This window comes from Notamacropus eugenii, chromosome 5, assembly GCF_028372415.1.
Source record: "Notamacropus eugenii isolate mMacEug1 chromosome 5, mMacEug1.pri_v2, whole genome shotgun sequence".
NCBI lineage: Eukaryota > Metazoa > Chordata > Mammalia > Diprotodontia > Macropodidae > Notamacropus > Notamacropus eugenii.
This window is the reverse complement of record NC_092876.1, coordinates 61,090,905-61,115,594: the sequence shown is the minus strand read 5'-3', so window position 1 is coordinate 61,115,594 and position 24,690 is coordinate 61,090,905. Positions and strand designations below refer to the sequence as shown.

General features: G+C 38.4%; 1 protein-coding gene across 11 annotated transcripts in view; it reads left to right on the top strand.

Moving 5' to 3' along the window:
- The window catches only part of EIF4G3 (eukaryotic translation initiation factor 4 gamma 3), a 386,245-nt gene that overhangs the window by 105,042 nt on the left and 256,513 nt on the right, over positions 1 to 24,690 (top strand). For all 11 annotated transcript variants that reach the window (XM_072609175.1, XM_072609170.1, XM_072609173.1 and 8 more), the window contains exon 3: positions 11,394 to 11,522. The gene's annotated coding sequence lies outside the window, so the exon portion shown is untranslated. The remainder of the gene's footprint in view (positions 1 to 11,393; positions 11,523 to 24,690) is intronic.

Below are 24,690 nucleotides of genomic sequence, written 5' to 3'. Positions count from 1 at the left end.
TAGAGTTTTTCAACTCTCCTCCTTTTCTCTCTTTTGAAAATTAGGGCAATGCATATCCTTTTGTGTTCTATAGCAATTTTTATATTATGCACATTCTTTCTTTATTTTTTAAAAAATGATTTTGTTTTTCTATTACTTGCATTTCCTCTGTACCTCTTCCTCTTCATTGACTCCCTGCTGGAGAGCTGTCCCTAGTTCTTATGGGAATGTGCCAAATTTTAAATTACCTTTGTTCCCTACCCTAATCTCTAATGTCTAAATATGGTATTTTAAAATCTAAGGTCCTCCTGTGAATCCACATCCATCTTTTATGTCAGCTTTCTTCCCTTACATGCCCTCCACCCCATTCCCTCCATTTTCTCTTCTGAGTTTCATTCTTTAATTGCTGTACTTCGTTGTGATTGATTGGTCACTTTACTTAACGTCTCCAAAATAACTTCTCATGAACAAGTTTCACAAAACCTCCCTATGTTGTCATTGTAATGAACCTGGCATGCTTTTTTCCCATTTTTTGTAATTGACCTTTTTAGTAGCAAAAAGGAAAAGTGTTGCTTTTACTTTCATTTGGAAAGTAACATTGTCCATGAATTTGAACTCATTTTTTAAAGTTGCCTTTTAGTATTGTTTTTGTATCCCTGTAGTTACTGTGTATACTGTTGTTTAGATAATGACATTTTCCTGTGGTGGTTGTTAGTTGGCAGTTCTTTTTATTGGGGATTGACTCTTAATTTAGGTTTGTATCATTTTCCTAGGATTTTAGGTGTTAGAATTTTATCAGAGGTATTTGCAGCTATTTTCTTTACAATCCAAATCTTTTATTCTCTTGCTGCATTTAGTTAATTTCTTCTAAGGCTTTTAAATTTCATGTAGTTAATACTTCCTCTCTCTCTCTCTGAATTTTGGCTCTGCCACTAACCATGTGACTTTGCCTCTGTGGGCCTCGGTTCCTCCATCTGTAGAGTAATGGGCTTGGACTAGATGGTCTTGAAGAAGCCTTCCAGTTCTATATCTTCGATCTCATGATCTTCTATAATTTTTCATTTTTTTCACTAATAGCTCTAATTTTGTTCCTTAAATTTTCTTTTAAATTCTTTTTTTGTCTTTAGTAGAAATTAAGGGTTTTTTCCCTGAATTTGTATCACTATCTTTTGTATTTTAATATTATCATCATTTTATATATACTCTTCCTTTTCCTCTCTGAAGAGAGCCATCCTTTAGTATAGAGTATAATGTCTAGGGCCACTTTTCCAATCCCTTCTCACTCTGGCAGGCAGGGTTCCAGAGGATTGATGCCTTTCTGAGCCTGGGAGTTGTTGGGGGAGTGGTTTTGTAATCTTTCCCAGTTGATTATTGGTGTTATAAGTTAGCCAGATGCAGTTAGCTTTTATAAAAAAGTGATGTATTAATAGTTGATACAAACTCTGATATGACTGCCTCCTACCTGAAGTTGGGGACATTGTCCTGTTAGAGCAGAATCTCTAAACACAAGCTCAGAGTGTGTTTGAAGTAAAGTGATAACTCAGCTTCCAGAAACCCTTTTGCTGGAGTCCTCAAGTCCATTAAGTGTAATGTAGCCTTTCTGGTGGCTGTTTGTAGAGCCATGGAATTGGCTTTCCTTATTCTGTTTAGATTCTCCTTAGCTCCTAATGCAGACACTGCCAGTAGCTGTTGTAGGACTGTTAGGAAGACCAGAATCCTCTGGATCCTCTGAAGTTCCTATGGCCAGGGCTGGAGCCCCAGGTTCTCAGGTGGCTGCTGATCCGCAGATGATGTGGGTCATCAAATTTCCTTAGTCATTACTAATATACTTGTGGTGAAATGGCACTCTCTTTCATCCAGTGCTTTTTAAAGACTTCTCAGTTGAGGTTTGTGCAGCTAGGTAGCTTGGTGCCAGGCAGACCTGGATCAAGAAGACCCATCTTTTTCAGTTCAAATGTAGTCAAGTCACTTCATCCTATTTGCCTCAGTTTCCTCATCTGCAAGGTGAGCTAGAGAAGGAAATGGCAAACCACGCCAGTATCTTTGCCAAGAAAACCCAAAATGGGGGGTCACAGTTGACCCCAGCAAATTGAAGTCTAAATTCAAATGATTACTCTAAATCCAGTGGTTGGTTGATTCACTAGAGGCATTTAGACCTCGTTCACATCTGCTTCACACCTTGAGTGACAGATGTCTGAGCCTAGCATCATCTGTTTATTTAAGTGGGATAGGTTGAGTAAATTTACTTGATTTCTACTCTTAAACTTGTAACAGAATAAACAAGAAAGATGGAAAAAAAATGGCATAACTAACTGTACACATCAATTGAGTTGTACAATGCTCCATGCCCATGGTTCCTGACTTTTTTAAGGAAATGGGTAATAGTGGTGCTGTATTTTCTCATTGTTTTTTCTAGAGCTCAGTTTAGTCATTTTAATATCACAACATTGTTTGCTGCTGTAAGTATTGTGGATGTATATTTTAAAAATTGAAATAAGTTTTTAATTGTATATTGTTTTTTATATCATAATAGTTATTCCCATGTCTCCCCTTTCCCCTTCCCAGAGAGCTCTCATATAACAATTAGTATTTATTACAGACAGAAAAAGAAAAGGATACAAGAAAGTAAGCACAACTGATTGATATATAGACAAAGTCACAGAACAAGTACATGTAACCCCTGTGGACCTCCCTCCTCTAAGAAGAGGCAGGTGGGGATTGTCTCCTCTTCTCTCCTCCTTCAAGCTCTTCTTGATCTTCATAATTTGGCTATATTGATTTTTGATGTTTTGGTAGTTTTTCTTAGCATTTACATTGTTGTAGTCACAGTGTGTATTGTTTTTTGTTTGGGCTCTGCTTACTTCATCAGTTCATGTAGGTCTTCCCAGGTTTTTCTCTCTGTATTAATTCACTGTTCCTTATAGCACAGTAATGTTCCACTCTGTCATTGTGTATAATGTGTTTCTGGTTCTGTGTATTTCACTTTGCAATAATTGGTAGAAGTTGTTCTCGGAATTCTTCCTAATCACCTTTTTTCTCTGCATAGTAATGTTCTTTCCATTTATGTACTGTTTGTTTTACTGTCCCCCAGTCCTTACGTTATTTTCAGTTGTTACTACAAAAGAGTGCTTCTGTGAATATTTTGAATGTAGATAGCTAAGAGTAAGCTCTTTGGATCCAAAGAGATGGACGTTTTATTCACTTTCTTAGTGTATTTCCCATTTTTTTCTTCAGGATGTTTGAATCGTATCGTAGTTGTATATTAATGTATGTGTCTTTTTCTTTCATTTTGTCAGTTTTTCATTTTTCTTAATATGAACTTGACATACCAATAAACATGAATATTTACAATGAAATACTACATTTCTGTATAAAGATAAACAGAAAAATAATGTATATGAAATAGCAAATTTCTGTTATGTACAATTTTTTAAAAATATATAATAAATTTAGCACATATATTCCATCTTTGTCTCATCTTTGTCTCCACCTGAAATTCCCTCTACTTTTGTCTGTACATTTAAAAAAATGTTTCATTGGTAGGTTTTTCTTTCCTTTCTTCTCTCCCCCTGTCCATATTTGTTACTCTCTCTACGCCTCCTTTCACTCCACTGCCCTGCCCCCCATTAAGAAATACACTGCTCTAGCACATGTTAGTACACAGCATAACCAAACAAAGAAAACATTCTGTCGCTTCTTTCTTAGGAGGCAGGAAGCACACTTCAGTACTGGGCCTCCGGAGTTGTGGCGGGTCACTGAGTAGATCCTAGTCCTTAAGCCTTTCACAAATGTTTTTCTTTATAATGAATGTTGTATTTATTATTTAAATTGTCCTAATGGGGGAGAAGAGATAATCCCTTAAAATTGTACTGTCTCTTGGTCATAAAAGGGGTTAAATAACACATAAACTTAGTTCACAGTGTAATTTTGTTATTTTTTGTTATTTTAATAGAGAAAATTAAAAAGAAGAGACAATTTGAAAAGAAATGAGGAAGAAAGGGGAACAACTTACATATATATTATGATGGGGTACATGATGGGTGGAGGAGTGGGCATCTCATTAACCTCGTGCTTATCTGAACCAGATAAAGGAAGTCTGAAAAGACACACATATACATACACATAGAATATTTTGTGTGAAAATATTTTAAATTCATTGAGGATGCAGACAGTAATGGGGAGAAATGGAGAGGAAGCCTTAAAGAGGGAAGACAAAATTAATATCAGAGAGAAAATCATAAAGGGATTAAGAATAGAGAAAAAATATGCAAGTCAGAGATGAGGATTTAGGCCTGGCAGAGGGGTCAGAAAGCATGACTTTACATGGGAATTGCTAATTCAAATCAGTCTTCTTTTCTGTACTTTCTTTGGGACTTGAAAGGAGTGGGGAGGAAAAGAGGAGGAACAAATAGAAGAGAAAATGGCAGAAGGTAAGATACAATGAGAGTCATACCTGGGAACATGGAGAGGATAACAGACAGTATACACACTTGAAAATATACTGGAAACATAAAGATTCACATAGAGTCAAAATATGATTGTATTTAGAAGAATTCATTATGTTTCAGGCTAACAGAAGGGCTGGGGAAATGGAAGGGAATGAAGATTTATTAAGCACCTACTATGTGCCAGCCTCTGTGCTAGGTGCTTGACAAGTATTATCTCATTTGATCCTCTCAACAGTCCTGGGAGGTAGGTGCTTGTTTTACAGTTAAGGAAACAGAGACAGAGAGAGGTTAAATGAGTTGCCCAGAGTCACACAGCTCGGAAGTATCAGATGCCATATTTAAACACTGATCTTCTTATTCTGTGCTTAGTTTTCTGTCTGCTGTGCCATGTGGTAGGCATACGCCCCAAGAAGGTCAATGATATATTTGAAAAGAAAGGCCCCTGTCTGCCAGTTATAGTAATATCTTCTGTGGTATTCCCACCAGCTGTACTTGTTAGATTTAACTCCACCATTATCGTGTTCCCAGGAAAAGCTCACCACCAGGAATCTCCTCCTGCTGGTAATTGCATTCTCTTTGGTACTCTTACCTCTTCAGCACCCTCAGTGGCCTCTGCCCCTATGACTGCAGGATGGAAGAGCAAAAACCTTCTCTATTTCAGGAGAGCTCAAGAGGTCCCAGATTCCAGCCATTCCCAGCAGCCCCACCAGCATCGCCCCCAGAGCCAGGTTCTCCTGTCATATACCCCCGTTCCCACTTCTGTCTTTTCAGCTTTCTTTCGTGTGTCTTCCCCACTGGATACCCTACCCATCACCCTACCCATCATTTGTACTTAGTACGTAGCACTGTGCCTGGCATACAGCACATGCTTAATAAATGTTTATTGGGTTGAATTGGCAAAGATTTGGAAAAATAAGAAGTTAGGAATTTAATGAATATAAAGAAGCATGAAGAGAAATGAACTTATGCAAAGTAAATTAAACTAGCAGGAAGACGATTTACATGATGACTGCAACAATGTCAATGAAAAAACAACAAAACAATCCAAGCCAAATCCTGCCAAAGGATAATAATCAAGCTTATAGTGGTTCCAAAGGAAAGATGGGAAGAAGACCCGTGCCCTGCTTCTTTGTGGCAGCAGTGGGGGGACCACAAAAGGGAGCGCTGTTTGACTTTTTTCCCTCTTTTTTATTCTTTGTGATAAGGTGTAAAGGATGGCTTTCTTGGCAGGATCGGGGATGGGATATATTGGAAAAGTGAGAGTGGTAGAGAGAAATGATAGCAATAAATATTCATTTTTTAAAAAGCGAATGTCAACAAATCCTGATCTGTGTGCCTCATTTCTTATCTCTGCCGAGACTGTGAGAATCATCTCCCCACACAGAGGACATCTGGCAAAGGGTGGATCAGGGAGCCAGGAAGGCTTTTACAGATGTTATCAAGAGAGATGGCAAGAATACAAGATCTTACTGTGCTTCTGGTTTGTTGACTATTAAAACAGAATATGACTCAGTAGAGCAAAATGCTTCCTTTAAAGCCTCCTCCACCAACACAACTCCCAAACCTGGGTCAGAATTTTACAAGATTCCTTGAAATATAGAGCAACAGAGGCCATTTTGTTCAAGAGTGTGATTATAACTATAAAATAATATAAAATAGGAAAGAGGGATAAATTTGAGATACAAAAATCTTGCTCCTCTTATGGAGGTTAGCCAGAACACAGTTATAGTGTGACAGAGATTTCCTATGGGTGGTAAGTTCCTTCACAGCCATCTATTTATGGATGATAGATGCTCAGTATTTAACTTTGGAACATTTCAGAGACTTCTTCAGTGAATTTTGTAATTTCTTAAGAGTTTGGCTTAAGTTTCAAACAGGAAAAACCAAGTGATTGAACAAAATTCATTATCTTGACTATGATTGGCTTTTCTATGGACAACCTAAAGGGAGGGGTGTGTGTGTGTGTGTGTGTGTGTGTGTGTGTTGGGCATCTCCTGTTAACTGGTGGTGAGCTAGGCCCATAGCATTGTGTAGTCCTTTTAACACTTATTTCCAGTTTCTTCCTGGAATTTTTGATATTCTTCCTCTGATACCCATGTGGCTCTGATTCATTGCATACAGCAGAGTCTCTTAAGGGTCATAGGTAGGTGTTACCCATCCAGCCGTGGAGTGGCTCTCATGGATGTCAGCAGGCTCAGCACGTTACCCAGGAGAAGTCAAGTAGAGGATAGTCTCACAGAGTTGGATGCCTGGAAAAGTAGTTGACTGCTCCAGTAGCTGGGACACGGGATGTCAAGTTTTCCACTGGCTTCTTTCCTTGTTGGTGTTTATGTATTGCCAAGAAAACTAGAGGAAAAGCCTCTATCATCTTGGATCTGCCTCTTTTTTTTTTTTTTGCCAGATTTCCAGATAAAGATAAGAGGGCATGTGTAGTTTAGGACCTGTTCTATGGAGGTCTAAACAAAAGTGAAGATAATGCACAGAAGTATGTACTTCTCTTAAGCACAGGTTATATTGCCCATCCTCAGTATTTTCTAGGCTAAACAGCCATAGTTCTTCCACTGCTTTTCATGTCACATGGCTTATTTACCATCTTGTGTTCACTTTATTGTTGATGCACTTCAATATCTACCAAACATGAATTGGTTAAACCTGTCCTTTATGTCAGGCACTATTCTCGATGCTGAGGATGCAGGACAGAACTGAAGACCTCCTGTAGCAGGTGACATTTGAGTCGAGATTTGAAGAAGCTGTTGATTCTGACAGGTAGAGATGAGGAGTGGGGATGCCTCTCAAGCAGTGGGGACAAGCTTACGTCTAGGCCTAGGGATAAGACAGTATAGAATGTGGGAGGAACAGCAAAAAGACACCTCTGGTTGTACCAGAAAGAGAAACAGAATGATCCCTAACATGGTGCTGAAGGCTTTTAAGCACCATACCAGACATCCCAGTTTGCCCCATCAGGTAGTGCATTTGCCAGCTTTGGAGGGAGCAGTTTCAGGTGAGTGATGAGGTCACCAACCAGATTGCAAGTTGAGAATTGAGTGAGATAAGAACTAGAGGGGCACCTTATGTAAGCCAGCTTTTTGTAGAAGTTTGACTGAGAAAAGGAGAGATTCTAGATTCTAACTTAGGGTGGGAGATGGTGGTGATGGGAGATGGTGGGCCCATGTTTTTAAAAATGAGAAGGAGCTGCATGCTTTGGTTTGGTAGCAGAGAGATCCAGTCTGTAAGAGAGATTGAAGATGGGCTGGGAGATAATTATGGGGGTAGTTTGCTGGAGGAGAGTATTGACCATGCTAAGAGAGGCTACTTCTTCGAAGATCGTGAGACTGGAGTATAGAAAATTTGCTTTGTGGCAAGGCATTTTGATATGTGTAGTAGTGAGGAAGAAAGGAAGAAAGACTCATTCTATTTTCTCAAGTAAAGTGTGAGGTCAGATTTCTTTTGAGTAGTTAGGGACTGGCATTGTGAGGGAGATTTTAGGAGAGAGGAGAAGATTTGAAACAGCTGTTGTTGACAGTGAGAAATAAAGAATCCAATTTTGTTGAGCTGTTTTTCAGTCATGTCCAACTCTCCGTGACCCCATTTAGGGTTTTCTTGGCAAAGATACTGGAATGGTTTGCCATTTCCTTCTCCGGCTCTTTTTACAGATGAGGAACTGAGGCAAACAGGTTTAAGTGGTTTGTTCAGGGTCACACAGCTAGTGAATGTCTGAGGCTGTATTTGAACTCATGAATATGAGTCTTTTTGACTTCAGGCCTGACACTATCCATACTTCACTGCCTCAAAGAATCAAACGCGAGGAATAAAAAGGACCGCTTTGTGGCAGCGATTGCCCAGTTGAAATGAGATAACATAAATGTATCGTAATTGACTTAAAGTCTGGCATTTTATTCAGTGTAGCATCCCCTGCCTGTGCAAAGAAAAGGGGGTGGTGTTACCATTCATGTTTGATCATTTTGTCGCCCGAGTTCCTTTGGATTACATTGTCGTAGTCACTGGGTAGACTATTTTTCTGATTCTGCTTGCTTTGCTTTTTTTTTAACTTTATTTTTCATATAAGGTTTCCCATGCTTTTCTGTATACTTCATGTTCATTATATAAAAAAAAGATGTTTTGTTTTTTCCTCACCTAAATTTCCTCCTGTATCTCTCCTGTTTCCAGAGAACCATCCCTTAATAACAATTTTTTAAAAAAATTGCGTCAGTTTTTGTCTTTCCCATATTTTTTCACGTTTTGTCATTTCTTATGGCCCAGTAGTATTCCACTACGTTCAGTACATAGAGCCTGGGCCTTGAGGAAGGAAGACCTGAATTTACATATGGCCTCAGTTACTTCCCATATAAAATGGGAATAATAATAGCACCCAGCTTACAGGGCTGGGTGAGGATCAGATGAGATAATGTTTGTGAAGAGCCTTGCACAGTGCCTGACACCAGGTAGGCACTTAAATACTTGTTTGCTTCCTTCTTCTTTCCACAGTTTGTTTAGCTATTCTCCATAGAAGAAATAAAATCAACCCTATTTGCTGATGACATGATCATTACATAAGAGAATCTGAGGGAATTAGCAAAGAAACTAGTTGAGACATTAATAATTTCAACAACTTTTCAGGCTAAAAAATAAACCCATAAATATCAATAGCATTTTTATATAATAACAAAATCCAAAAGGCAATAATGAAAATAGTTCATAGTTATTCAGAATAAATACAGAATGTATGAAATATCTAGAATTCATTCCACCACTATATACTCCGTATTTGTATACACTTAATTATAGAATATTCTTTTAAAGAATGAAGGTTGACTTAAATAGGAATATTCAGTGTTCACAGCTGGATTGTGCCACTGTAATAAAAATAGCAATATTACCAAAGTTAATTTAGAGAATTATACCACTCAGACTTCCAAAGGAAACTTTGTAGAACGTGGTAAAATAATAGCAGAATTAATTTGGAGAGACAGATGAGTTAGAATATCAGTGAGGAAATAATGAAAATAGTAGTAGAACTAGAAAGGGAATAGTATTTCCAGACCTCAAACTATATTATAGAGCATCAGTAATAAAAAAAATTGATTAGAAAATGGAAAAGTAGATCAGTGGGACAGATGAAATGAAGGAAAATCAGAAATAATGAAACTCTAACTCAGTGTTCAAGAAACTCCAAAATATAAATCTCTGAGGAAAGAGCTCCCAATTTACTAAGAGCTGCTGAGAAAACCAGAAAAATGTCTGGTAGATACTAAGCTTAGAACAACATCTGAAACCATATTCTACAATAAATTAAAAATGGACAGGTGACCTGAATGTTAAAGATTGTACCACTTGCAAAATTTCTTACGGCATGGTAACCTTTCATTACATTCATATACCACAGTTTGTTAAAAGATTCATTTGATGGGCACCGACTTTATTTCTATTTCTTAGCTAGTCCAGAAGATGTTTCTATATATGTTTTGGTGTATGTGGGCCACAGAGTAATATTCTAAACACATAGGTTTGACTATGTCCTCCCATATTGAATTAATTACAGTGGGTTCCCATTAATTCTAGCATCAAATATTAATGCTTCTATTTGGGCTTTAATGCCCTTCACATTTTGGCTCCAACCTAGCTTTTTAGCGTTCTTATTTATAATACTCACTTTGATGTACTTTTTGGCTCAGCCACATTGTTCTTTTTTGAGTTCTTCACACATCATATTCCATCTCTGGTCTCCAGGCCTTTGCTTTGACTGTGCTTTGTGCCTGGAATGCACTTATTCCTCACCTCTTTCTCTTAGAATTCCTACTTTCCTTCAGATCTCTACTCAAGCTTTACTTTGTATTGGAGGCCTTTCCTGATGCTTGTAGCTACTAGGCCTTTTCTCCCTCCCCAAATTAACTTGTATTTACCTATTGTCTTCTCCCAACCCGTAGTATCTAAAATAATTCCCAGCCTCCAGTTCTTGCTTAATAAATGCTTGTTGATTGATTTTTAGCTCAAAATCCTATGGGCTGTTTGATGATTTTCCAAGATAGTCCTGCTTCCCCACCATTCTGGATCAGTAGCTCACTTTATCACACCAGCAGTTCTCATCTTTTGGGGTCCTTAAAAGAACATGATCACACACCAATAATTTTTTTAAAAATGATACATCGACAGAAACTTTTAATGTTGTAAATGATACCATTATAGAAACATGATCTCATTGGCTCTTTGCAATAGTAGGTACTATTATTGTCCCCATTTTACAGATGAAGAAACCAAGGCAGACAGAGGTGAAGTGACTTTTTTGGTGCCAACAAGCTAGGAAATGTCCGAGACCAGATTTGCACTCAGGTCTTCCTGACTATGGGCCTAGTGCTGTATACACTGGTCACCTAACTGCCTTGTAACCTATGCCTCAGTTTGCTCTCCTGTAAAATGAGAGGGTTATATTTAAGGGGAAACTGTAAGTTCTGCTCTAGCTCTAAATTCTCTAATTGCGGCATGATTTAGTTGGTAGAGGCAGGAATTTGAATTTGTGTGGGTGTGAATTTGTATGCTGCCTTTAGACTTATTAGCTATATGACAGTAGACAGGTCCCTTGACTCTTCCGCACCTTTTTTTCTCATGTAAAATGGTGCATATTAATGCCCATAAAACCTAATTTACTTGGTTGTAATGAAGTATTTCACAAATGTGTGTTAACTTTTACTTTTATGATTCTAGTAAGTCAGAATAGGACCCTCGAAGAGTACATAGTGGTGGTCCATAGAGATATTATACACATCTTATCTCTTTAGTGTTTATCCCTTGTTCTTAATAGTTGTCAAGACTGTAGTGTGCTCCATACTTTGCTTCTAGCCATTTGATGAAACGTTACAACTTGGCTCTAAACATTGGGTAAAATACTGTCATTTAGCAGTGTAAGTTCATGGATGTATAAAGATCTGATTGCTAATATGACACTTTTACTAAAAGCTTATTTCCTCACAGGTAACACAAGTAGCAAGACAGCCTGGCCCTCCCACCCCTTCCCCTTATTCAGCACATGAAATAAACAAGGGACATCCGAATCTTGCGGCAACCCCACCAGGACATGCGTCGTCGCCTGGACTCTCCCAGGTAAGTAAAGCTTTATGATATCTGTGTTCCTCCTTGTCTTTGTTTTCCAAGCTATATTCTTGTCTGTGATCAGCTGAGTACCTGAAACCACTTGGGTGGGGGGTGTGAGTTCATTCTGCATTGACCAGGGACTGTTTTGCTTCTTATTTTTATTATCTCAAGTTTTTGTTTTTGTTTTTTAAAGGCACAGAGATTTTTCTTTTATGGTTGGTCTAAACAATAAGACCAATGGCCCATGTTTATCACACATCATAGTCTTACGTAAAGTAAAGCTTTGTAGGTTTTTACATTTCGTGTAAGCTGTTGTGCCCTTCTCTGCGGAGGGAGAAATGTCTTACCAGTTTGGTTGTTATTCAGGCATGTTGGGATTTCACATTTTAAAATATGTTAGAATTGTTGTAGGTTAGCACCTGTTTATTAGGAGAGCAGATACAAAGCGCAGGAGACCCAGAAAAAAAGACTCTCTAGTCATTTACGGTGTTGTGTTGATGCCTGGTGAACCATGCCTAGGTGTATATTTTAACTGGTGGGAATTCATATGTATGGATCCAAATGAAGTTTTGTTTCTTTTCTTTGGGAGCACTGATGTGCATTTGACTGTGTCTGTTTTGCTTACAAGTTAACCATTGATCCTTTCATCGTAAGAATCTTGTGACATTATTTAGAACACATAGGATCAAACCATGACCTTGACCACATCCACATGGTACTATCATTATTTGAACTGATCTGCTGTAGACCCTATTTCCTTTATCTGTTTATGTAATGATTTTCATGTTAGAGATTTTCATGGATATAATGAAAATTTGCTTCACAACTTTTAATTGAGCCTCCCATGTCTTGGTGATTTTGTTCATTGTGAGCCGGTGGTAAAAATTAATTATTTATAGTGTATAGAATGTGATCTTAAAGGAATGTGCATTATTGAATGTTGGCTTAAAAAGAGCTCTGTGAATAGTATCCCTGATACTATTAGTGTCCTGATATATTAGTAAATAATAAAATAAAATAAATTGATACCTGATATATTAATAAAAGCCCATGTAGTGCTTACCTCTTAACAGTTTTTCTGTGAGGCCAAAGAGTGCAGATATTATTATCTCCATTATGCAGATGAAAAAACGAAGGCCCACCAAGTTTTAATGACTTACGCCAAGTCCCATTCCTGTTGCTTGTTGGATCTAAGGCACACCTGGCTCTGCTCTTTATGCTACATTATACTGCCAGAGATTACTGCATATTTCTGTTTGAAGCCTGTTTGAGCTGGAATTATTTCAATTTCAGCCTTGATGGGAGTTCTTAATGTATTCAGTGGGCTTGCTTTATTTTTTCTCCTTAAAAATTTATTATTTATTTTTAACATTCTTTTCTTTTTAAATAGTTCCAAATGTTGTCCCTCCATGCCACCCCTCTCCCACTCACTGAGGAGGCAAAGAAAATGACATTATTAGTACATGTCAAATCATGCAAAACGCATTTCTGTGTTAGCCGTAATGCCAAGAAAAAAGTTAAAAAAAAACCCAAAGTAAGAAAATTAATTTGCATTCAGAAGTCCGTCAGTTCTCTCTCTGGAGACGAATAGCATTTTTTCATCATGAGACCTTTGGAAGTGTCTTATTCAACTAAAAAAAATTACCTGAAACAAGGAACAACTTTAGCAAAGTTGCAGGATATAAAATAAACCCAAAGAAATCATCAGCGTTTCTGTGTATCACCAAGAAAGCCCATCAGAAAGAGATAGAGAGATTCCATTTAAAATAACCGTAGACAAAATAAAATATTTGGCAGTCTGCCTACCAAGACAGACCCATGAACTATATGAACACACTTTTCACACAAATAAAGCAGATCTAAACAATTGGAAAAGTATCAATTGTTCATGGTTAGGCTGAGCTAATATAATAAAAATGACACCTAAATTAATTTACTTATTCAGTGCCGTACTAATCAGACTACCAAGAATTATTTTATAGAGCTAGAAAAAATAATAACAAAATTCATCCGGAAGAACAAAAGTTCAAGAATATCAAGGGGATTAATGAAAAAAATGCAAAGGAAGGTGTTCTGGCTGTACCAGATCTAAAACTATATTATAAAGCAGCAGTCATCAAAACTATGTGGAATTTGCATGGAAATTGATTGGTGGATCAGTGGAATAGTGTAGGTACATAAGACAGTAGTCAGTGACTATAGTAAATGGTTGATAAACCCAAAGGTTACAGCTTCTGGGATAAGAATTCACTATTTGACAAAAACTGCTGGGAAAACTGGAAAATAGTATGACTGAAACTAGGCGTAGACTGTCATCTCACACCAAGATATATCAAGTTGAAACGGGTACATGATTTAGACAAAAAGGGTAATACCACAAGCAGATTAAGAGAGCAAAGAATAGTTTACCTATCAGATGTATGGAGAAGGCAATAATTTATGACCAAACGAGGTAAAGAACATTATGACATGCAAAATGGATAATTTTGATTACATTAAATGAAAAAGTTTCTGTACAAATAAAACCTATGCAGCCAAGGTTAGAAGGAAATCAGAAAACTGGGAAACAGTTTTTACAGCCAGGATTTCTGATAAAGACCTCATTTCTAGAATATATAGACAACTGGAATTGTCTTGGGTCATTTTGTTGATCAGAGTACTTCCACGGTTGATCATTACAACATTGCTGTTACTATGCACAAGGATCTCATAGTTGTTCTCACTTCACTTTGCAATGGTTCATATTAGTCTTCCATGTTTTTTTCTGAAATCACCCCCTTTATTCTCTTTTGTAGCATGATAGTATTCCACCACAGGCATATGCTACAACTTTAGCTATTCCTCAATTGATGGGCATCCCCCCAATTTCCAAATCTTTGCCACCAAAAAAACCCAACCCAGCTATAATTTTTGCACATGTGGGTCCTTTTCTTTTTTCTTTGATCTCTTTGGAATAGAAACCTTGTAGTGGTATTGCAGTTTTATAGGCATTTATTTGGGTATTCTTCCAGATTGTTTTCTAGAATGGTTGGGCTAGTTTCCAACAATAATCATATATCAGTGTCCAGATTTTTCCACGTCCTCCCCAGCTTGTCCTTTCTGATAGGTATGCGGTGGTGCCTCAGAGTTGTTTTAATTTTCATTTCCCTAATCAGTAGTGTTTTGGAGCATTTTTTTTTCATATGATTAAGATAGCTTTGATTTCTTCATTTTAAAACTATCTCCTCATATTCTTTGACCATTGTTAATTGGGGAATGGCCCTTATTTTTTTTATAAATTTTATTCTGTTTGTATATTTGAGAAATGAGGCCTTTATCAAAGAAGCTTGCTCCAAAAAAATTTTGATATTACTCCATTGTCTTTGGTGCTTGTCAGTAAAATAGTTTTCCTGATTATGTCTCTTTTAATTAAGTCTGATTAAGTTTGCTTTGTCTGAGATCATGATTGTTACCCTTGCCTTTTCTTTTTTTTAGTTTAGTTGAAGCATATCAGAGACCACTCCGGCCCTTTATTTTAACTCTGTATGTCTTTCTGATTCAAATGTGTGTCTTATGAACAACATATATTTGGATTCTGGCTTCCAATACATTCTGTTATTTGCTTCCATTTTATGGGTGAATTCATTCCATTTCACACTCACAGTTATTATGATTTCTAGGTGTATATTTTCCTTCATCCTGTTTTACTGTTTGTCTTTCTCTCTCTTTTTATTCTGTCCTCCTCAAAGATCTGTTTTGCTTTTGACCACTATGTTCCTTAATCCATCTTCATACTTATCCAAACCCCTCACCCCCCCCCCCCCCCGCCGCAATAGCTCTTATCCCCTTCCCCTCCTAATTTCCTTTTGGGTAAGTTAGATTTCTGTACCCACAAATGTGTGTGTGTGTGTGCGTGTGTGTGCGTGTGCATGTGTGCGCTCTTCCCTCTTTGAACTAATTCCAGTGAGAGTGAAGTTTGATCATTGCTTGCTACCTCCAGACCCCATTTTCTCCTTTATTATAAAAGTTCTTCCTTACATGTTTGTTTTATGTGAGAAAATTTTCTCCATTCTACCTTTCCCTTCTCTCAGTGCATCCATCTCTTTCACCCTTTCTTCTTTTTTCGGAAGGCGGGGATGATCATTGCAATATAATCGACTCATGCTCTCTACCTGTGTAGACTCCTAACTGCCACAGTAATGATAGAGTTTTTAGGAATTACATGTATTATTTTCCCATATAGTAATGAAAATGGTTGAACTTTCTTGAGTCTCTTATGCTCACTCTTTCATATTTACCTTTTTGTGTTTCTCTTCAGCCTTGTGTTTGAATGTCAGATTTTCTAGTCAACTCAGGTGTTTTCATCAGAAATGCTCATAAATCCTATATTTCATTAAATGTCAATTTTTTTTCTCTTGAAGGATTATTATTAGTTTTGGTTAACTATTTTTGGTTGTAGTTCTAGTTCATTTGCTTTCCAGAATATCACGTTCTAAGCCCATTTCTTCCTTAACTTGGAAGCTGCTAAATTGTGTGATCCTCACTATAGCTTCATGATATTTGAATTTTTTCCTTCTGGCTGTTTGCAATATTTTGTCTTTGATCTGGGAATGCTGGAATTTGATCTCTTTCAGAAGATGATCAGTGGATTCTTTCAGTTTTCATTTCACCTTTTGGTTCAAGGATGTGGGGACAGTTATCCGTGATAAATTCTTGAAGTATGATGTCTTAGCCTCTTCTTTTGATCATGGCATTCAGTTTGTCCAATAATTTTTAATTTAACTCTCCTGAATCTAATTTCCAGGTCAGTTGGCCTTTCCAGTGAGAAATTTCACATTTTCTTCCTTTTAAAAATTCATTTGACTGTGTTTTATTGTTTCTTAATGTCTCATGGAGTCTTTAGCTTTCATTTGTCCAATTCCAATTTTTAAAGAATTATTTTCTTCCATGATTTTGTACTTCTTTTTCCTTTTGGCAAACTCTGCTTTTTTTCCTTTTCTTTTTTTTTTTATTGACAGTCACATTTTTTTGCATTTTTATTTTTTAAGTTAATTTATTTTTAGTTTTCAACATTCACTTCCATAAGTTTTAAATTTTCTCCCCCTCCCCAAGATGGTATGCAATCTGATATAGGCTCTGCATATACATTCCTATTAAACATATTTTCCCATTAGTTATGTTGTATGGAAGAATTAGAATGAATGGGAAGAACCATGAGAATGAAAAAACAAAACAATAAAATAGTTGTCTTCATTTGCATTCCAACTCCACAGTTCTTTCTCTGGATATGGATGGCATTTTTCATCATGAGTTCTTTGAAATTGTTTTAGGTCCTTGCATTGTCAACAATTCTGCTTTTTTAAAGAGTTCTTTTCTTCAGTGAATTTTTGTGCATAATTTACCATTAGATCAGTTCTGTTTTTTAAGGTGTTATTTTCTTTAGCGTATATTATTTTTGGTTTCTCTTTTACCAAGATACTAATTACTTTTTCATAATTTTCTTGCATCACTCTCATTTCTTTTTTCCAAAGGGAGATAAATTTCCAGTGAATTTGGGGTTTGCTTACTAGATAGATTCCTTCCTTCCTTCCTTCCTTCCTTCCTTCCTTCCTTCCTTCCTTCCTTCCTTCCTTCCTTCCTTCCCTCCTTCCCTCCTTCCCTCCTTCCCTCCCTCCCTTATTCTCTTCCTTCTCATTCTGAAGTTCATACGTTGGATCATAATGGGTCCATATCCAATGTCCACTTAATGGCTGTATTTTGGGCCTTCCTGACTTTGACTGAATTTAGAATGAATTCAGTGATAACTGTTTCTCTTTGGAACAGCAATCCTGAGGGTCTTCCCCTCCTAGCTTGACTTTTTTGTTTTGTTTTCTTTTTAACTAAAGGGGCCAACCCGTAACTCACTTCTTAAAGAAATGAGGCCTGTTCCCTGAATGAGCATTACCTCACTTTAAGTAAGTACCTGAAAAGGCCTTAGCCTAAAAGGGTGAAGATCTCCCATTGCATCCTGGGCCATCTCTAGTCATCCTGATGAACACTTGGTCACTGAACCCAGGTGGCTCTGGAGGAGAAATGAGGCTGGTGACCTGCACAGCCCTCCCTCACTCAAAACAGAGTCAAGTGCAAGTCATGTCATCATCTCCCTGGTATCATGATCCTCTTTGAAAACGAAGGACAAACAACAAAAAACACAGCAACAATTTCTCTTCCTAATTTTCCCTCTACCACTTTTATCTCTTTCTTTATCTCTTCCAGGAATTCTTGTGGGGCTTTGGGTTCAGTTAGCATTTTTCTTTGAGACTTTGGGTCTAGCTGTTTGTCTTCTTTTGAATTTGTATTTTGATCTTTCCTGCCTACCATAGTAGCTTCATGTAGCCAAATTGTTATTTTGTTTGCTCGTTTTTCTAGCCTGTTTCTTGACTTTGAACTGTATGTTAAAGATGGGCTTTGTTCACATGGGGGTGGGGAGGCAGTTTCAAGCTTTAGGCTTTTTTGTGCTGCTGTTTTCAGCGCTAGTTTTGAGGGTTTGCAAGTTTTTGGTGTTTCTGAGATAGTGTGATCTGGGGAGAGGTATGGTCACTGCTTTTTTGATCTGTGCTTTGATCTTTACCCAGCAAGGGTCCCCATTCCCCTGCACCCACAAATCCTAGCATTTTTCTTGGCCAGTGGTGGGGAACCTTAATAATCTCCCTTAATAAAAGGATTTATTCTATAAAACTTAAACTCAATCAAAAGACTGCACCAAAGGACCACATGTAGCTTCGAGACTGCAGGTTGCCACCCCTACTCTTGGTCCTAGAACTCTAACAAGGTCCCTTGCTCTCGTGCAGCCACAAGTGGTAGTACGCTTTTCCATCCCAGAACTGTTACCAGGATCCCTGCTCCTTTGTGACCCACCAGAAGCACTCCTCTTGCCCTGAAACTGTGACCCAGAACTACGACCCAGAACTACTTATGAGCTACTGAGTTCCCAATCAGTGTCAGCTGTACCCAGTGCCAGCAAAGGGTTCCCTATACCTTCTTTCTGATCAGTTTTCCAGCCCTCTTACTGTCTCTGGGCTGAAAGCTGCTGAAGTTGCTGTTCTTGCCATAGCCACTGTTGCACCTGCCTCCAAGGCCCACTCTTGGTACAGCTGCCATGTGCCCTCTGGGGCAACTTCCAACCCAGCGTCAGAGACCTCTCTTGCCAACCTCCTAACTTATCTTGGGCTGTAACATGTCTTACCCTGACCTTTTATTGGCTCTTCTCCAAAATTTGATTCAAGGAGTTTATAAAGTTGTTTAGAAGGGAATGTTCAGGAGTTCATCTGGTTGGCTACCTGTAGTCTGCCATCTTGATTTTTGTGAGCGTTGATTTATATCCTCTTTGAGGTTAGAGCAGAAACACCTTTGCTTGTTGGGCTGTTCTCCTGGGGGGTTCTGGGCTAGCTGTCATTTCCATGACATGTGTGAGTGCCAACACAGAGCTGCAGAGTAACCTTTGTGAAGGGAAGGGAAAGGCACCTTCCATGTATATGCACAGATTTGCGTCTAAGACCCTAGTCATTGGAGCAGTATGAAAATGCTCTGCTCTTAGATTATGTTGCCTGTGTGTAAAGAAAAGTTTCAAATTCTTAGATTTAAATTGTACTTTAAGGATAACAAAGTTCCTTCTTCATGATTACTTTGCCAGGTCGGCAGCATAGGTGTTTCCTTTCTTTTATAAATGAGAGAATGGAGGCCCTAAGGAGTAAACTGATTTGCCTGCTTCAAATCTGCCTTGACCAGGCTGCCAAAGTGATATTCCTAAAGCATAGGCTTGATCATGTCACTGTGCTGCACCCATATAAATGACCAGTTAGCAGCTCCCTGTTACCTTCAGGATCAAAGAGAAAATGCTCTGCTGTGCATTTCCAGCCATTTCCACCTTGGCTCCTTCCCATTCCAGGCTTCCTACACTTGACTCCTTTCCATATATCTCTGTGATCCAGTGGCTCTGGCCTCTGTACCTGACACAGGCCTTTCTGTCTCCCTGGGCTGTGCATTTCTACTGACTCTCCTTTCCCCATGTCTGGGATGCTCTCTTTCCTTGACTTTAACTTTGATTTTCCTTGGTTTCTTTTACGGCTCAGCTTACATGCTGCTGTGGGTGGGTAGGGGCTTTCTTTTTTTCCCTTCACTGCCTGTGCCTTCTGGAGTCCTTGTCATTACACCACATATATGTTGCATGTATAGCAGTATTTGGATGTTGGTTTCTCCCATTAGAATGTGAACTCCTTGAGGATAGGTACTAGTCTCTCTTATTGTGCCCAGTGCTTGGGGCAGTGCTGGCACACAGTAAGCAGTTAATAAATGTTGGTTGACTGATGTGATTATGTTTACACATGGAAAAAGTGGAAAAGTCTAAAGTAGGTTCTCTGATGTTAATTTCAGTGACTTTTCTTTATCTTCTTGTTAACAGCCAAATGACAGAGCTGTGGCAGGGTGATGAGAGTTAGGCAGACTTAGAGTTGCCATGAGCCATTGTGGCCTTTTTTCTTTTTATGTCCCAACTTATGGCAGAACTTTTCAGTCTAGCCTGAATCGTTTTTGCCTCCACACTTCCTTTTTACTGACACTCCAATTCCTATCAATAACTAGTATCTAGGAGTTCCTGCCCATTTTTCCCACTCTCATTGCCAACATTTTACCAGTACTTTGTCAGAATTTTCACCTTAGTCAGGAAAGTAGGTGAGTCTGCTTGCAAACCCATCTTTTCCATATTTAAGGGTTAATTGTTTAAGGACAGTGGTGAGATCTAGAAATCACATGCCTGTCCTTTCTTCCTTGTACTTCTCAAACTTCCTCATTTCTTACCAGTGTGAGTGGATAAGTGATAGATTTCTTTCTTGGGAGAAATTTTGGAGGGATCTGTGTGTTTTACACAACCAAGGGACTTCCTTTCCCCTCCACATAAAGCCATTGCCTTTCCCTGAAGTGAGACCTGTATGTGGAGAAATAAGTGTTGTGGGTCTACTTTGTTATGGAACAAGCGGGTAGATACAAATGATTAACTCTGGAGACATAGAACTGTTCAGTTCAGTGAAACTAAAGGGAAAAGAGATTCTTTCACTTGACTCTTGACGTGGAACCTCTTTGATGCTCAGTCTTCCCATAATCTGCTTTTGTCAAGGGCAGTGTTTACTACATTGGGGTTTGTGTCAAGATTCTCATGGCTGACTCTTTGAACCTTTTATGATTCCAAAAGGAAGGCAAGTTAAAGAAAAGCAAATTGTAAAAATGAGGTTCTGCCCTATTTTTCATTTGCTAATCAGGAGGAATGTGTCTTAATTTACCCCAAAGGAAGAAACTGGGAAGCAGTATGTTTGTCTTCATGCTTCCAGGTATCCTGTCAGTCTTCTTCTATTTCTGTCTTAATTGACATTTCCAACCTCATTGTCCTAATGCCCTTGCCCAATACAAGTTCTTCAGGTAAAACAGAAAATCATCCATTTAGGGACAAGATGAATTCATTCTGAATTAAATTCAGCAAACATTATACACTCTTACCAGTCTAGAAGGACTCGCAAGAGATATAAGACAGCTTTGAATAATGCATGTTGAATTTATTATACACATAAAAAGAAAAGCAAGCTTTTACAGTTTCATGTATAATCTTTTCCTTCTGTTGCACAATGGTTATGAAAATGTTCATTTTATTTGGAGTTTAAGTTCAGTAGAAAACAATAAAATAAAAATAAATAAAAGGCCTACCTGTAAGTCAAAGAAAGGCAAACACAAAGAATTCCCTGCCTTCACAGAAGTTATATTTACTGTGGCATAGGTTGTCTTTGCAGATTAAGTCAGTACAAGGCAATTTGAGGAGAATTTAGTAACATGGACCCCTGAGCTGAAGTTTGAATGGTAATATTATTCAAGGGTGTCCCTGCCCAGCACAAAGGACGATCAGTTCAGAGCACAGAGACAGCAGATGGAGTTTTGTTAAGGGGGAATTGCAGAGGGATTGACTGGGAAGCCAGAAGACCAATTAGGAAAGCTATTACTTTGTAAAAGGGCCTAAATTTAGGGGGTGGCTCTCTGAGTGGAGAAATGCTGACAGATGTTTGAAAGTTGTGGAAGAAAAATCCACAGGACTTGATACATGATTGACTGTGTGGGCGAGTTGGGGAGATTAGCTAGAGTCAAAGATGACTCAGGTTACAAATGTGGCTAACCATGAGGAAGGTGAAACGGACGTTGTGAGAAGGGACCCATTTAGGGGTGAGGCTTATGAATCTTGTTTGGGACCTGCTGATCCGGAGATGATCTCACAGCTAAGAGGTCAGAGATTCCGAGGTGCAGATTTTAAAGCTGACTTCCTCAAGATGCTGATTTATGCTTTTAGAGGTGATAATTTTCCCAGCCCTGAGAATATACAGATAGGAGAATTGTGCCTGTGACAGAGCCTTGGGTTACATGCTTGCTTTGGAGCTGGGAGATGGAGTACCCAGTTTCCCAGTTAAGGAAATAGAACACAATTTTTCAGACAGCAGAAGCAGTCAGAAGATAGGAAGAGATTGGGTCCGGGAGCAGAGATTATTCCAGAGGGGAATCATGGTGACCAGAAATGTCAAATCTGCAATAGTCTCTGGAAGTATTTCCTTTTGCCTCTTTCCCAGGTTCGATTGATTTTGTTCTTTTGGAAAGGGGAGAAAAGAAGCAATTTTAAATGCTTGAGCCAGTTTAGTCCAGACCAATCCAGCCAGCATTTATTAAATGCCTTGAGGATAAAAGAGAGTTTAACAGATATACAGGGAATTGTTGACCTTGAGGAGGGAGAGAACTGTACTGTCTCCAGGAAGCAGGAGGAGCTCCCTGTAAGAGGTGGGAGGGAGCAGAGGATTGACCTGAGTCAGGGATTCTCCAAGATAGATCGGAAGGTTCGTATTCATTGGAAGGGGACAGTAGGGCCCATCTCAGGAGATTTGATTTTTTATAGTGAGATTAGAAATGTGTGAGGCAGAGAGAAAAGCCCTACTGGTTTTGTTAATGTGCATTGCAACTCACCTGTTAGTTGTGACGATTTGAGAGAAAGGTTTTGCTTCCATCCAGGGGAATGTTCTAACTTCCAGAAGCATTTATTTTGTAGGTTCATTACAGTTTCTTCCCTGCCTGTGCATACATTCTTCCTTCCTTTGTGATTCTGGGTTTAAAACAAGGGAAATCTGCTTCCCATTAGTAATTTTGTGCTGAGTTAGTTGCAGAGTTCTAGATTTTGAGATTTCCTTTTGATTTTGACATTTTAGGTTTTGATAAAGACCACCTTACTTTTTGTTTTGTGAGTTGTAGCCCTTAAGTATTCTCCCCTTCTTTATTTTTTTTAGCTCCTGTGCAAACACTTGAAGAAATATAAGGCAGAATCTATCTTAATTTATCTTTGTGGTCACAGCACCTACAAATATAAGGCCATTAAGCAATGTGTGGATTGAATTGTAGCTCAGATAATCAAAAGTGTAAAAAAGTTCACCATAGCATAACATTTATTTAGTTCCATGTAGTTTACCCTAGTTAGGTGTGACATTTTTTATTCTTGTAGAAACAAATAAATAAACAAATAACAAATGACCTTTGCTTTCATGAAATACTTCAAAAAACAGATATTTCTTCTAGTCATTAACCTACTTGAGTTTCAGAATGATTCCACTGATACTCTGTGTTTAGGATATTTCTGATTCCTCCTGTTTGCTGAGATTAAGTTAAGGATAAATAGCCAAAGTATCTGAGGTCTAATGGAGACTTCCTCGGCTCTGATCTTACCTTCCTCCCACTCGAGGCTTCCCCTCGGAGTTGGCCATTTCCAGTCTTCAGTGGCCTTTACTCTCAAATCCTTTGCCCTCTTGCCCTGTTGCTCATCTCTTGCCAAACCTCAGGACTGGGATATGCCTGTTATCAGCCTCCCCTGCTCCTAATCATAAAACTGCTGAATTCAGCTGGAAAAAGTTTCACAACTTGAAACTGACTTGATAAATTAAAAAATTATATTGTTTCACTGTAAGTAGTCCATCACTGGAGCAAGGCAGTCCTTTTATTTCTCCCCACTTTATTCTGTTTCATTTTTCACAGAAGCTTTTCTAAACATTTTCTTTCCTAACCTTTTTTCTGCTTCTATTGTTAAAATAATAATTTTTTTTACTATGTTTACTTATGATTTATTGCATTTGTACTTTTTCTAGTGTTGGACTAAACTGCTGGCCTTTACTAAGTAACTTTTTCACTTTTGGAGCTCTCTCAGCTGAAGTTTTCCAACCGGTCCAGATCATGTTGGCTGCAGTATAAGGACACCCCCCCCTCTCAAGTACATTTCGTGCTTCAGGAACTTGCATTGGCTCACCATCTTCTTCTCTTCAACTCCTGTCTTTATACTACGGGACTTTAATATTCATATAGATGCTCCCTCAGACTCCCCGACTCTTCAGTTCCTAAGGGCTCCTTACTCCTTACTTCCCCTCAGCCATACACTAGATCTGTAAGTATACAAGTAGTAACTTGGCTTACTCTGTTTGGCAATAACATCCTGTCATTCTGCCTCTTTCTTTGCCTTACTCTTCCTAAACCTATTCTTCATGTTTATCAAAACCTCTAATCCCTCTCTTAGTAATTTTCTTAGATCATTGCCCATGATCTGACTTCACTTGCTCTCCAATCACAAGCCAGTACTTAGTGATTTCAGTTCTCTTACTGTCCTGTGCTCTTGAATCTCATTCCGCTTTGTCTCTGCCAAACCTCAGTCCTGGAATAATCCCACCATCTAATCCCAGCCTCCTCTTGCTTCTTACTCACAAGTTGCTGAATAGACCTGGAAAAAATCTCACAACTGTGCTGATGGCGTAAATTACAAATTTATATTTTCCACTTGGCCCAAAGTTCAGTGAGGTAGTCTTTTAATTCCTCTCTGATTCCCTCTTTTGCTCCCCACAGAAATAATAATTTTCTTTATTTGGGAAAATAAACCGTTTTCCTAATAAAGCCTCTTATATCTCTCCCTTTCCTTTTCCTTCTAGTAAGGACTTTGCCTTTTACTGTAGCAATAAAATTGAGATCATTTGATATGAGCTCCTTCTGCTATTCTCTTCATTTCAGAGCCTCTTATTCTCTCCTATTTTTATCCCATTCTTTGATAAAGAGCTAGACTTTCTACCTGATAAGGCTAGCCCCTCCCTCTAGATGTGTACTTGATCCC